Raw genomic sequence first — 14,363 nt, 5'->3', positions numbered from 1 at the left:
TGCCCAAAATTAATATTCAGAGCTTTTTGTGGTCTTGTGTGTCAGACATGCTCAGAGTGCGAGAACATGTACGTGTCCCAACTAGGGTCAAACAAGGTAATATTCTTCCTTTAAGATTCCCCTCAAATACTATAAATAAATGTCCTCTTCATGATGTATTTTGTGCCATGATTTAAACATTCTTGTACTTTTGGTGATAATTTGCTGTTTAAAATGCCTCCAAACATAGTGCTGTCTAGTGTTCCTAGGAGCAAGAAACCTGGGATGTACATTACAGACACAATGTATGTGGTACACAAGCTTCTTTCAGGTGTAATTCATAAAGCTGTTGTGAGTTCAGTGTCAGTGAATCTATGCTATGGTATATCCAGAAAAAAAGAAAAAGAAAATTCCTGCATCCTTATGTGAGGACCCTCTAGAAGGTGCTAGAATAACATCTATAGTACGTGATGAAGCTTGAAGAAATGGAATAGCAACTAAACTTGTGGATTCATGAGATGACAACCGACAAGAACTACATAGTGGACATCACTGTTGTGTGGTTGAAAGCCAAAGAAATTAATGCAAATCTCAGCTTCTAGTGATTTGTATGAGAAAGAGCCAAAACTTCTTCAGAAAATGGATAATTCCTGGGCCAGGTTAGTGAAAGTACATTGAATACACTGTTGTACCAAAAAGCAAAGAAATTATCAAAGAATACCAAGCACATGTCAAAAATATGACAAAGCCAGATTATAGTGCTCCCACAGGCCTTATCTGGAACAAATTGAATGTTAAAGGGATGATAGTGGCTACTTATTAACTATTGAAAAAAAAAATGGAGAAATGATAATGTAACATATCTCTATAGTTTCAAAATTTCTCCCACAAAATACTTATTAAATACCAAAGGAAAATATATAACTTAACTGGGACAAATTCTGGCAGGCCCCGTCTTAGTTAAATTATCAGTGACAGTGATCAGTAATAAGGCAAATTCATACCAGGAATAACCTGAACAGATACATGAGAGGGAAAGAGCCTTACTTCCATGGCATTCCCAGATAATCTGGGACTCATCAAACAAACCCCACTTAGGGACATTCTACAAAATAATTGGACTGTGATGGTCAAGTTTGTGTCATACAAAAAAAGAGAAAAGTGAAAGTGAACGTCATGTCCAATTCTTTGGGACTTCATGGACTATACAGAGCCTTTCCTCTAATCTAATTATTTCCCCACCAGTGACTTAATGAACAACTATTAAAGGATTTTGGGATAAAAAGTTTATAGCCTCTATGTTGCAAAGATTGTCTTCTTAATTTCCTTCTATGCTATTAAAATGCAATGTTATTGCATAAACACTCATTACATAACACTCATAAACATTTTCACTAAATACTTTATTATTAGGATTTCTCTATGGCATTTTTGATGCTTTTGAACTGTGGTATTGGAGAAGACTCTTGAGAGGCCCTTGGACTGCAAGGAGATTCAATCTAAAGGAGATCAGTCCTGGGTGTTCATTGGAAGGACTGATGTTGAAGCTGAAACTCCAATACTTGGGCCACCTGATGCAAAGAGCTGACTCATTTGAAAAGGCCTGATGCTATGAAAGATTGAGGGTGGGAGGAGAAGGGGACGGCACAGGATGAGATGGTTGGATGGCATCACCAACTCAATGGACATGAGTTTGGGTAAACTCCGGGCATTGGTGATGGACAGGGAGGCCTGGTGTGCTATGGTTCACGGGGTTGAAAAGAGTTGGACGTGACTGGGTGACTGAACTGAATTGAACTGATGACATTTTTGTTCCTCATAAAATCTTCAGGAAAAGAGCTTAGGCCCTGTCGCAAAAGCACAATTGAGAAATGATGGTGGCCTCAAAGTAGTGGTTTGAGAATGGGGATACGATAACAGATATGATTATTATTTAGGATATGTAAGTAAAACTTAATAACTGACTGTGTATTGGTGAACAGGGAGTAGTTTCATAAAAGTGCACCAAATGATAAATCTATTTTTATCAGTTTGAGAAAGCATGAAACTATTTCCCAAAGCTGCTGCAATATTTATGTTTCCGACAACAACATCTGATGGTTGACATTTCACCAGAATCACATCACCACTCATTCTCTGTCTGTTAAGTTTAGCTATTCTAGTAGATGTAAGTTATTTTGTAGTTTGGATTTGCATCTCCTTAGTGACTAATATCTGGTTTGGAGCTGGTTTTTCAGTTGTTCCCTGGCAAGGAAACTAATTTGCAATCCCGCACAGTGGTGAAAACAACCTTCAGTCTGCCTGACCAAGAAACCTCACCAGAGCTCATAGGAAGCTGCATAAGACATCCAAAAGCCCTGTTACAGTGGCACTTGGTCAGAGAGCACAGCCCCATCTGCAGAGCAAAACCGGTAGCCTTTGTCTGACCAGGGAATTCAGGGCACAATCTTGCATGATTCTGCCCCAAATCATGAGCTACGCAGACCCTCTGCCCCAATCCTGCTGCCTCACCAGGGCAGAGAAGCTAATTCATGATTCTACCTATTGATAAATATAGTTCACAGTCCTGATTGTCTAGTAAGCCACATCTCCCTCCCTTAGCTCCTGACCCATGGCTTATCCATCATCCTTTCATTTGTAAGTTTTGCCCTTCAACCCAGTTTGCAATTAACTTTTGTTCAGAAAGCCCTTTCTATGCAGACACATGAAAGTTATCATGTGGCGTTTCAACACATAATATCTAAGGACCAGGATTCAAATGAACATTCTAAAATGTCCGAACAAGTAACCTGGATCACTTTATTTTCTCTCTGTAATGCTTTCCACATTTGTGTGCTGGAGATAATAAATAACTAAATGAAATGATATAGCCCTGAAGTTTTTAGCACAGAAAAATCACTCAGTAAGCACCAGCTTTTATAGATTGGGAGCTTGTTAAAATTCCCATTGGAAGAACACGAAATTGAAGCATAGGTTGAAACAGAACTTGAAGTTTGGTTTTCAAACTTTTAAGTTGTTTCTAACGTGTGTTTCTTCTTCCAAAATTATTAAGAATTTTACTGAAATTTCAGGTGAATAGATATATACTGTGAAATGTGTCTTGGAAAAAATGTGGCTTTCCAGTGAGAAACAATATATTAAAGTTATTCAATAACCTTTTGTCTCTCTTAAGATAAAGTCTAAACTCATTTATGAAGGTTTTGAGAGTCAGTTCCTAGGCACTTTGATAAGAAGCCCAGGGTCCCTGAGGAAGAGAAAGAGGTCTGGGGCTCTCGAAGAGGAGATAGAAGTCTGGACTTCTCAAGGAGGAGGAAAGGACAAAGGTGGGTTTTTTTTTTTTTTTTTTTTCCCCTTCTACATTCCTCAGTCTTAGTCAAATAAAACATTTTTTTTCTTTAAGCCTGGAGCTGATGATTATACAACAAAGCAACTCAGTTTAAACTCTGTACTAAGGATTATACAGAAACAACATATCCTGCTTGAGGACAGTTTCTCCTTCCTGAAAACCTTCTGAATTATCCTGTTATCTTAAAATGTATATTATGGAAGTGGGTCTGGTAAGATCTTTCTAGTGTTACTTCTAACCCTGTCACCTTAAAATGTAACTTGTGGGAGCCTGTCTAGTAAAATCTTTACAACCTTGAGACATTCTTTTGATTTATTGTAATAATCAATTTAAAAAGTATATAACTCCTTTGCTAGGACTAGCAAGGGGGCACTCTCCATCTCCCTTCTGATGTCTATGTCAGAAGATTTCTCTGTCCCTTTTCATACTTTAATAAAACTCTGCTACACAAAATCTCTTGAGTGATCAAGCCTGGTTTCTGGTCCTAAAGTTAAATCTTCTTCTTTGGAGATCACGATTCCAACATCGTTCACTGTAAGCTATCTTCCTGGGGGCTCGTCTGGGATCTTCAGGACAAGGTAAGAACCCTCAGAGCTCTAGCCTCTCTGCTTTCTCGGTATGCATGCTTTCTGCTTTACTTTACTAACTTTCCAGTGTGCCTTTGTGAATGAATGACATGCCCTGCGTGAAGCAAGTAATGAGCCCTGTTCTGTGGTTTCATGGTGCCTCATAATGATTGAAGGCAACCCCAGAAAGGGGAGCCTTGTTGGAGGTTTATACCAACTTGCCAATGCCAAGAGACACCCAACATCCCTGTAAGGGGAGTGGCCAGAAATGGACAAAGCATGTGGACCAAACTTTCCTTTCTCAGTCATCTTTTCCTGGTCTCTTTAACCATTTTGTAATTGAGTGGGGAATTGGAACTACTAACCTAATCTGTAGGATCATAGACTTTCAGGAGACTTGTGATCCATGCTGTTACTATGTACTTTTACTTAGACCCCATGTATGGAAGTGTCTAGCCTTGCTAGGAGCAAAAGTTACTTGAGCATGTTTGGGAGTGAGGCAGAACTCTAGCTCTAGGAACGTCTCTTAGGCTAAACATCTTTTGGTTGCCTACCTCAGGGGCCAGCAACCTGAAAGTGAGTCTTTGTCATAGCTGTGCCTCCAGTCTACATGGATAAAAGCACTGCTGATGACCATGAGGTTTTTGAGGACACAGATAGGGAATTGGAGGATTTGGCCAGATTGAAAGTGCAATGGGCTTCTTCTGCTGATAGCGCTAGCTCTTAGTGGACCAGAGGAGGCTCTCTGGTGGCTTTTGTCTAAACTCCTTAGGTATTCCTTTTGTGGAATCTGTAGAAATAAACTAGAAGGCCTGGCCCTAATTGCTCAGGGGAAAAAAAGCACTTTCTCCTCACTGGCCGACCCTCTACCACCTCTTTTGCTATCATATACACTAGCGTCGTGGCACTCAGGAGGGACATCTTGGTTGCTGTTCGTCTCTTTATGACTCATTGCTTCTACTCCAGTCAGGACTACACTCAGGCATGTGCATAGACACACATAAGATGGATGATCCCCCTAGTAGTCCTAGCTTGGGAAACATTCCAGGAAACTACTGCTACACCCTGGGTGGCATCAGAGGAAAAGGACAAATGAAATCAAAGGCCTTGGTGGTAAGGAAATAATCAATTTGGGATGACATCAGCTCTACCCCTGGTGCATCTCCACCCCTCTTCAGTGGTAGAACTGGAAGGGATGAGCAAGGAACCTGTGTCAGTAAGGGACAGACTAAGTCTGACCTGGGAAGGAAAGTTGTGGTGGAAAATCTGTCTACACCCCCAACTAGAGCAGGGAGGGACACCTCTGGTGGAAAGAAGCCGTGGCTGTGGATGGCACTTTTTTCTCTTACAGATGGACATGGTGGCAGTTCCAAAACCACTCCTTTACAATGTATTTTTTTAAAAATCTGGGACAAGTTTGATCCCCAGAATTTAAGAAAGACACTCCTGATCTTCTTCTGTGATACTTAATGGCTGCAGTGTCCTTTGGAAGATGGTGAATGGCTGCAGTGTCCTTTGGAAGATGGGGAATGCTGGCTGGTTGAAGGATCTCTCAATTACAGTACTGTTTTACAATTAGATCAGTTCTGTAGAAAACAAGAGAAATGGATAGAAGTGCCACATGTGTTATTCTTTATCTGTCTGCGAGACATACCAGACTTATGTCCTTAGGGTGCAGATTTGGGTGATTTCCCAGTGAAAAGTGCATTTACCATGGAAGCAAAAGCTATAAATGCAGGTACATAGTTTATTTTTAGAGACATAGCACAACAGCAAGTGGGAGAGCACACAGAAAAATGGTTTGTTTAATTAAGATAGAAGCAAGGCAGACATGCACACCCAGAAAGAAAAGGTTTGTGTATCCTCCCTAATGATGATGAACTCAGTAAAGAGGTGGTTAAATCAACTACATAGGGCAGTTCTTCCAAATCTTTTTCTTCGCTTTGGCCAAATGTCTAGTTTCATTTTTCACACCTGACCTACCCTGGGACCTTCTTCTGGTTACTCACACAACCCTCAGTTAATATGGATCCCACTGAAAAGGTTTATGGGAGGGTGCGGCAAGAGTTATTATGGCCTAGCATCTCGACTTTTCCATCCCATGAAGGTTTTTCACTTGCACAGTGTCTCCTTTTCTCCAAGGATGGGGAATGTGTGATCTCTTAATCTTTTAACAGGTTTTAGTCCCAGCCTGCCCTGCCATAAAAATACCCAATGTCCAGTTACTTGCCCTATTTTTTGTCATGGTCCACGCACGGGTTGAAAAAGAATTTCCAGACACGAGACAGAATGAGAGGAAAATAAAATTTATTAGGCTGAGAGATGCTGTTAGAACAGCAGGCTGGCTCAAGGGAGAGCAGACGTTGAACAGGGCTCCTTGGTCCATTTTTATATCCAGTGTACAAGAAGCAGGATAAGGTTCTTACAGTTCATTTGCTGATTAAATGAGGCACATATATTGGGTCGGGGGAAGAGTAGGGCAAATGCCTTCTCCTTATAAACGGAGGGGAGACAGGTTATACTGCTCAGGAGGACCTGAAATTTGTTAATGGTTACAACATGGGGGAGGGAAGGATGATAAGAGTCTGTTTTTTCTGTTTCTGCATTCCAAGACCCTCTTTGGTGTTTTTTGTTTGTTTGTTCGTTTGTTTTTTCCTGTTCTTTTGTCCGTGGGACACCACATTCTTGTCACCAGTTTTTATATTGAAGTGTTGCTGTTCAGTCACTAAGTTGTGTCCAGCTCTTTGCAACCCCATGGACTGCAGCACACTAGGCTTTCCTGCCTTTCTCTGTCTCCTGGAGTCTGCATATTTATTGAGTCGGTGATGCCATCCAACCATCTCATCCTCTGTTTCCCCCTTCTTCTCCTGCCCTCAATCTTTCCCAGCATCAGGGTCTTTTCCAGCGAGTCAGCTCTTTGAATCAGGTGGCCAAAGTACTGGAGCTTCAGCTTCAGCCTCAGTCCTTCCAATAAATATTGTTGATTTCCATTCGGATTGACTGGTTTGATCTCCTTGCTGCCCAAGGAGGTGTCACTCTCAAAATATAAACAGAAGTCCAGTCATAAATGTGTAGTCCTGGAGTCCATTTGTCTCTTGCTTCAGGAAATGTAAACGTGGAGCTGCTGATGAATGAATGTCCTGGAGCTCATCTACTCACCCCAAGAGCTGTGAATAGGTGGTCAGTTGTAAATACCTAGCCTGGGGCCCATCTGTCTCTTGCATCAGTGTGACACTTGTGAGTTAAGTGTTTTTTTGTGTGTGTGTGTGTGTGTGTGTGTGAGTTAAGTTTTATTTGAAGCAAAATGAGGGTTGCAGCCCAGGAGATAGAGTTCAGATAGCTCTGAGAAACTGCTTGAGGAGACAAGGGGAGGAACTAGGGTATATAGGAGTTTTGCAACAAAAGGCAGGTGGTTGGGAAGTCAAAAGATTATTGTTAATTAAAGAAAATCAGATACCCCAAGATAAGGAAGTTAGCATTTTTCTATGTATGGAAAGATGCGAGAGTTTGAGCTCACTGAAATCATTCCGTTTAGATGTGCCTCAGCTATCAGGGGCTAATATCCTGTTTTCACATCCTGAATTTTCTCAGGGCTCACTTTAGTATGGAGGAAATGGCAGCCCACTCCAGTATTCTCGCCTGGATAATCCCACAGACAGAAGAGTTGGTGGGCTACAGTCCACAGGGTCACAAAGAGTCAGACTTGATTGAGCCACCGAGTGTATCACCTTAGGGTGTGGTTGCTGTCTGATCCCTGCTAGATGGCAGGTATTGTTTTCAGCCCTGAATTTCCTCAGGGCTCACTAACTTGTTGGAGGACTGTTAATTGTTGATGACTGTGATGTCCTTTATTTACTGATAAGGCAGGAAATATTCCATTTCTCTTAGAGGTAGTTGACAAGTGCCAATTTGTAGTTGGTAGGAGGTGTTAGTTAAAAGATACTCTTACTACCAGAGATTGGGATTTCAGGACTCAGAAGCCTTTATGAACAAACTTTGTAACTTTTTTACTAATTTACTGGTCAAGCTCAAACTTACTTCTTACTTATGAAGCACTCAAACCTAAGCTTCTCTGTCCTTTCAATTCCTCTCAAATTTGTTGTTTGTTAGCCTAAAATGTATAAAAGCTTTGATGACTCCTTAGGTCCTGTTTTTATGAGACTACTGTGTGCATGAATTCAGTGTTTATTTTCCAGTTAATCTATGTCTATTTTATTGTACTCCAGCCACAAGAACTCTGCTGGTAAAGGGAATAATTTCCCCCTGCCTGACAGAATTATATTTATCTAGTATTTTGCTAGAAATGGCCCTAAGGGCACAGACTAGATCAATGCCCACCATACCCCCACCACTTATTATCCATAAAGTTAGGAAATAATTTAATTAGCTATTTCTAAAAAGAAAAGATCATGATAACTGCAGAGTTCCCAGTTCATAGTTTGATTGATTTTGTAACAACGTTATTATTACTAATACCACATTCCTGAGAACTTAAAAAGTTCCCTCCCAGATTAACAACCCTTTTCCTATGTAAACAGCAAAGGCTATGTTAGCCAGTCATTGATGCCACTATAAATAATATAGTTTTAATTACACATCTTGGGGAAATTATAGGAATTATGAATCAGTGTATTTTATTTTGTGTAAAATAGCACCTAAGTATAACCACAATACAAAATGTTTCTATGAGTCAGTTTATGTGAAAGACAGGACTCTTGCTTGGCAATTGCCTAGCTTCTGTTGGGTAAAACTGACAACCAACAGAAGTGATTTTTAGACAAAAGGGATAAATATTTGGAAAAAAAATCCATGGGGTCCAAATATATATCCCAAGAGGTTTTAGATTAGCTCATATTGGAAAGACTAATTATTTTCATCACACTTTGTTTCATGAAGTTAAATTATGAGTCCTTGCATGTGCTGCAAATGATTTCCTGGGATGGGAACTGACTGCTTCTCAGTATTGATACATTCAATTTTAGTATCTATTCAAACACAGAATAAACATCCTATGGTTTATGGGGGGGGATTTCTTGACCCCTTATTTATTGTGTTAAGGGCAGTCTATGACTAAGACTGATTTTGCTAAAATTTATGGTGGAATTAGAATCACTAAGATTAAGGGAGGAAGACCCTGGAGCCTTTCAATGCTTTTTATATAATTATGATGTAATGATGATACCAAAGGGGAATTCGGTACATTTTGTGGTCTGTAGAGATGATTTTGTCACTTGTAATCCTCAGAGACTCGCATTACCGCCCTTGTCAAGTGCTAATACTATTTTTGTTTTATACTTGCCTCTGGGAATGGATTTAATCTGCATAGAATGTAACAGCAGTATAAGTGGGTACAGATACATAAGAAGATTGGGGAGTTATACATGTGAGCATATGTTCTTATAAGTACCTGTGAGAACTAGTGAGGAATATTTAGAGAAAATATAAAGAGAGTCTGTGTAAGATATTAAAACTATAATTTTATAAAAAGGTTAAGCTCCAACTAAGTGTTCTTAGTAGACATTCTTAAAAGGAATTTATTATTTCATTTAGGATTTGATTTAGGACATGAAGGGTATTGAAAAATCAAACAGAGTTCCTCTTGGTCTGGTAGGTATTTCCCTTTCTTTTCTTTACTAAACTATAGAAAAGTTCTTGAAATCTTCAACTAAAACAGATATCTATTGTTGCTCAACATAGGAAGCTAAAGTTGTAATGAAAACAAATGAAGCTTATACATCAAGATAAAAAGATTCTAACATTTTTCCTAGATTGACTCTCCATTTTTCCTAACCCTGCCTTCCATTTTCCCCTGCAGATATATAGCTGGCAGCAGGGTAAGTGGATTTGCATCTACATTGAAATTTGTATATTTTGATGTTAATTAATCCATGGAAAGTTAAGCTATAACTGATTCATTAATTTTCAATGAGTTTTATTCATTAAACAGTCTATTTCATTGGCAACACAAAGGACAAATACGGATATCTACTTAAGGAAATCAAGAGTTGTTTCATAGAGGAGGTGATGCTTGAGCTAAGAGTTAAATAATAAACAGTATTTGTTAGGTGGTAAAGTCATTGGAATGGAAGAAAATCTAAAAGAAACAAGATACAAGCATAGGAAAGTATAAAATACATGTTGTAGCATTTAAAAATGTTTTATAGAATTCCAAAATGCATTTCTTCATTACTAGTAAAGTTTGTAAGGAAGATTGAAGCGAAAGACAACAATAATATTAATATATAGTTATGTAGTGCTTCCTATATTCCAAGAATCATCTTAAGCATAATTTTTTAAAATAATGCTTTTAAGTGCTATTTTTCAAATAACCCTCTTATTACTCATATGAGGAAAGATGATTATTATCCCTATTGATTAGTTGTAGCAAATAAGGCCTAGAAAAGTTTTAATAACTTGGAAGACCCACATTGTTAGTAAGTGCTGGAGCTTAGACTTAATTTCCAAATCCATGTTCTTAACTACTCTACTAAGAATTTTTCCATGTAGATAAAGCATATACCCCTGGTAGTTTCATGTGATCTTCATGCTGGGAAGTATAAAGCACTACAGCTATTAATATATAGGTTTTTTTTTTTATTATTTCATGAAAACAAAGACAAAATAATCTTTAGATTGTATACTAAAGCGTGAATTTGGAGGTAGAAAGATCTAAGTTACAGAAAGCTGTTAGTATAAATTTCAGCAATATAGTGCAAAAGAGACTGAAAAGGGAAATCCTGGTAATGAGAGAAGGGAATGGAGAGGAGTTCAGAGGTTGAATCTACATGAGTTAGCCATTAAATGGAAGAGAGACTTTTCAGAAATAGAAAATCATTTTTTTTTTTTTCCCTAGAGAAACTTGATATTTTGCTGTCATTTATGAAAAATAGACATAAAGTTTCTCTCATAGAAGTCCTAAACTCACTGGTATATATTGATCATGTTGTTCATAATGCTGAACTGAAAAAGACTAACAGAAAAGTATGGCTTCCCCAGTGGTCAGCAGTAAAGAATCCACATGCAGTGCAGGAAACCAGGGTTAGATCACTGGGCCAGGAAAATCCCCTAGAGAAGGGCATAGCAACCCATTCAGTATTCTTGCCTGGAGAATTCCTTGGACAGAGAAGGCTGGGCTACAGTCCACGCAAAGACTTGGACAAGACTGAAGTGACTGAGCATGCATTCATGCAACAGAAAAGGATAAAGCCAGATTAGTCATTTACTACATATTCCTGAATCAGATGGGCTTATCCAGCCCCACCATTCCACAGTGAGGTCATCCACCATTGCTAATCAAAAGGAGAATCCACCCTTAAGGATGGCAATTGTTTCTCAGACTTTGCCTACTTGTTCCCCAGTTAGAAAATATACTATGTGTTTTTATACTTTTACCTCTTTTAGTTTTGAAAATCTAGATGGAAGATAATTTTGAAACCAGGAATTTCATGCATCAAACTAAAGTCACTGCGTGGTGAAGAGAAGAAGATTCTGAGATAATTTGTTGGATCGGACATCAACACAGATTCTGAAGTGGAAAAAGATGTTAAAAATCATTGAAAAGTATAAAAGCTATATGCTATCTATATTAATGCTCTAGGATTTTATATTTAAGAGAAAGATAAACATCCAAAAGATTAAAATAGTGTTTTTAAAATGGACATTACTGGCAAATATTTATAGTGAAACATGTACAAATACTTCTGTGGCAGAAAGAATGAACTTGATAAACAGGAAACTGAGCTATGCAATAATATCCAAGGGTAGCTTATAAAGGAAAAGGTGGTTAAAGGAGACATAAAATAAGGAGAGAAATGCATTAGGTATTTGGCCAGTCATCACATTTTTATTAAAAAAATAATTCAAAATGATTTTAATTTAATTACATAATTTCAGCACATTCATGTATTTCCTGTCCAAGAAACCCTTGCATTTTATAATTTCTTCAAGATTGGATTAGGTCAGAATATTGAAAACATTTACCCTCATCTTATTGAAGTGTAAAAATATAGAGAAAAAATTAGATTTTATGTTATAAATACCAATATGAAAATATGAGAACCAGTTATTTTTAATCAAGAAATTATATCTTAAGTTGAATCCCAGTGAATAAGTATAATTATTTATTCAGTATGAAATATATTTAAAGTATCTTTTTCTTTGTGTTAATAACTTTTCATGTATTTGACTAAAATAATACATTTTCAAATAAAGATATTACTTATTAAGCAGAATTTAATAATAGAAAAATTCTTATGGTGTAAAATACAGAATTTTTCCTTTGGGGATATTATTATATCAAGTAAAATTTTCCTGTATCAAAATTGGCAGTTCTAAATGTTCATAAGACATTTTGATTCATGTATTATTTCTATTTTTCTAGCCCTAAGAGATGTGATTATACTCAAGTTTCTGGAAAAAAAAAAAAAATCCCTAGCATTACCTCTGGAATAGAGGTAATATTTAAATACTTTGTCACATCATTTCTGTATGCTTGATATGTACATTTTTAACATGACACATAATATGACACTGCCCTGTAGATTATTGTCTCCTTGATATTAGGGACCTTACTTTATCAGTTCTTATCTAAACCAGTGTTTATTAGAGCACTTGGAGTACTTAGTATGCATTTCTTTTTTGCTTGACCTCCTGGTTAAATGATTTCTGAGTAAGGATACAAGAAAAAACTTGGAATCATCTTTTTAATATTTATTTATTTGACTCTACCACATGCAGAATCTTTCAGTTGCAGTATGTGGGAGGTGGGGGGGAGGAGACGGGGACAGAGAAGATCACAAAAATCATCACTGAAAAGTGAAAGTGAAAGTCACTCAGTCCTGTCCAACTCTTTGAGACCCAATGGGCTTTCTAGCCCATGGAATTCTCCAGGCCAGAGTACTGGAGTGGGTAGCCATTCCCTTCCCAAGGGGATCTTCCCAATCCAGGGATCAAACCCAAGTCACTGAAATCTGAGACAAATCATTCAGGGAGCATGTATCTGCCTTCCTGGACCCACTTAATTGCTCCATGGAAAAATGTGTATGTCTGTCAAAATGCCATTTGAAACCACACTTAACCACTGATGTTATGAATCTAGGTGAGAACAGGAAACAAGAGAAACAGTGAACACAAACCACCACCTTGAATCAGAAGACCTAAACCTGGCAGTTCTAGGCCAACAAGTTCCAGCTCAATGCACAGTCTTCACACCCTTGGTGCTGACACTAATTGGGATCCCTGGCCTGGAGTCTGTGCAGTTCTGGATCAGCATTCCCTTTTGTGACATGTACATCACTGCTCTATTTGGGAATTTCCTAATCCTGGTCATTATCAAACCTGAGCCCAGCCTCTATGAACCCATGTATCTTTTCCTGGTAATGCTTGGAGTGACAGACATTACTCTCAGTACATGCATCCTACCAAAAATGTTAGGAGTATTCTGGTTCCACTCACCTGAAATACTTTTTGATGCCTGTCTCTTTCAGATGTGGCTTATCCACACAGTTCAGTGTATTGAGTTGGTATTCTGCTGGCCATAGCCTTGAACTGCTATGTAGCAATCTGTGATCCTTTGAGACAGGCAAACATTTTTATCCACAAATTTCTCACTCAGATTGAGGTTGGAGTGACACTCAGAGGAGGGATACTCATAGCTCCGTGTCTCATCCTCATCAAATACCGGCTGAAACACTATTGGACAACTGTGGTCTCCCATTCATACTGTGAGCACATGGCCATTGTGAAGCTGGCAGCAGAAGATATTCAAATTAACAAAATCTTTGGTCTGTGTGTGGCTTTCAGTATATGGTTTTGATGTGATCTTCATCATACTCTCTTACATTCGAATATTTGTAACTGTCTTCAATCTGCCTCAAAAGGAAGCTAGACTCAAAGCTTTTAACACTTGCATTGCCCACATCTGGGGACAACATTCCTTGAATTTAATCCCCTAGGTTTCTTCTCTTTCTTTACACACAGTTTCGGATTCCATATTCCATCTTACATTCATATTCATCTATCAACACTTTACCTACTTGTCCCACCATTTCTCAACCCTATTGTTTATGGTGTGAAGACCAAACAGGTTCGAGATGGAGTGTCCACGATTTTCCACTCTAAGAATGCATCTTGAGCTCTCATTTATATCAAATAACATTAATTCAACCTGACAAACAGAAGTCTTTGGTGAGATTATGTGCTTTCTTATGTCATTATTTTTTTCTGAAATAGAGAGCTCTAGATTTTACATTTGTGATACTAGAGTTCTGATTTCGATTCAAATGTTCTATTGCATCCTTTCACACATAGTTGACCAGTTTTCCCAGCACCACTTGTTAAAGAGACTCTCTTTTCTGCATTGTATATTTTTGCCTACTTTGTCCATAGATGCATGGATTTATCTGTGGGCTTTCTATTTTGTTCCACTGATCTGTATTTCTGTCTTTGTGCTAGTACCATACTGTCTTGATGAC

General features: G+C 38.2%; 1 pseudogene; it reads left to right on the top strand.

The window, feature by feature from the left end:
• Positions 1-66: 66 nt before the first annotated feature.
• Positions 67-14,023, top strand: LOC133056575 (olfactory receptor 52A5-like; annotated as a pseudogene).
• Positions 14,024-14,363: the final 340 nt, after the last annotated feature.

This window comes from Dama dama, chromosome 1, assembly GCF_033118175.1.
Source record: "Dama dama isolate Ldn47 chromosome 1, ASM3311817v1, whole genome shotgun sequence".
NCBI lineage: Eukaryota > Metazoa > Chordata > Mammalia > Artiodactyla > Cervidae > Dama > Dama dama.
The sequence above is the reverse complement of the archived record's forward strand: the minus strand, read 5'-3'. Positions and strand labels throughout refer to the sequence as shown.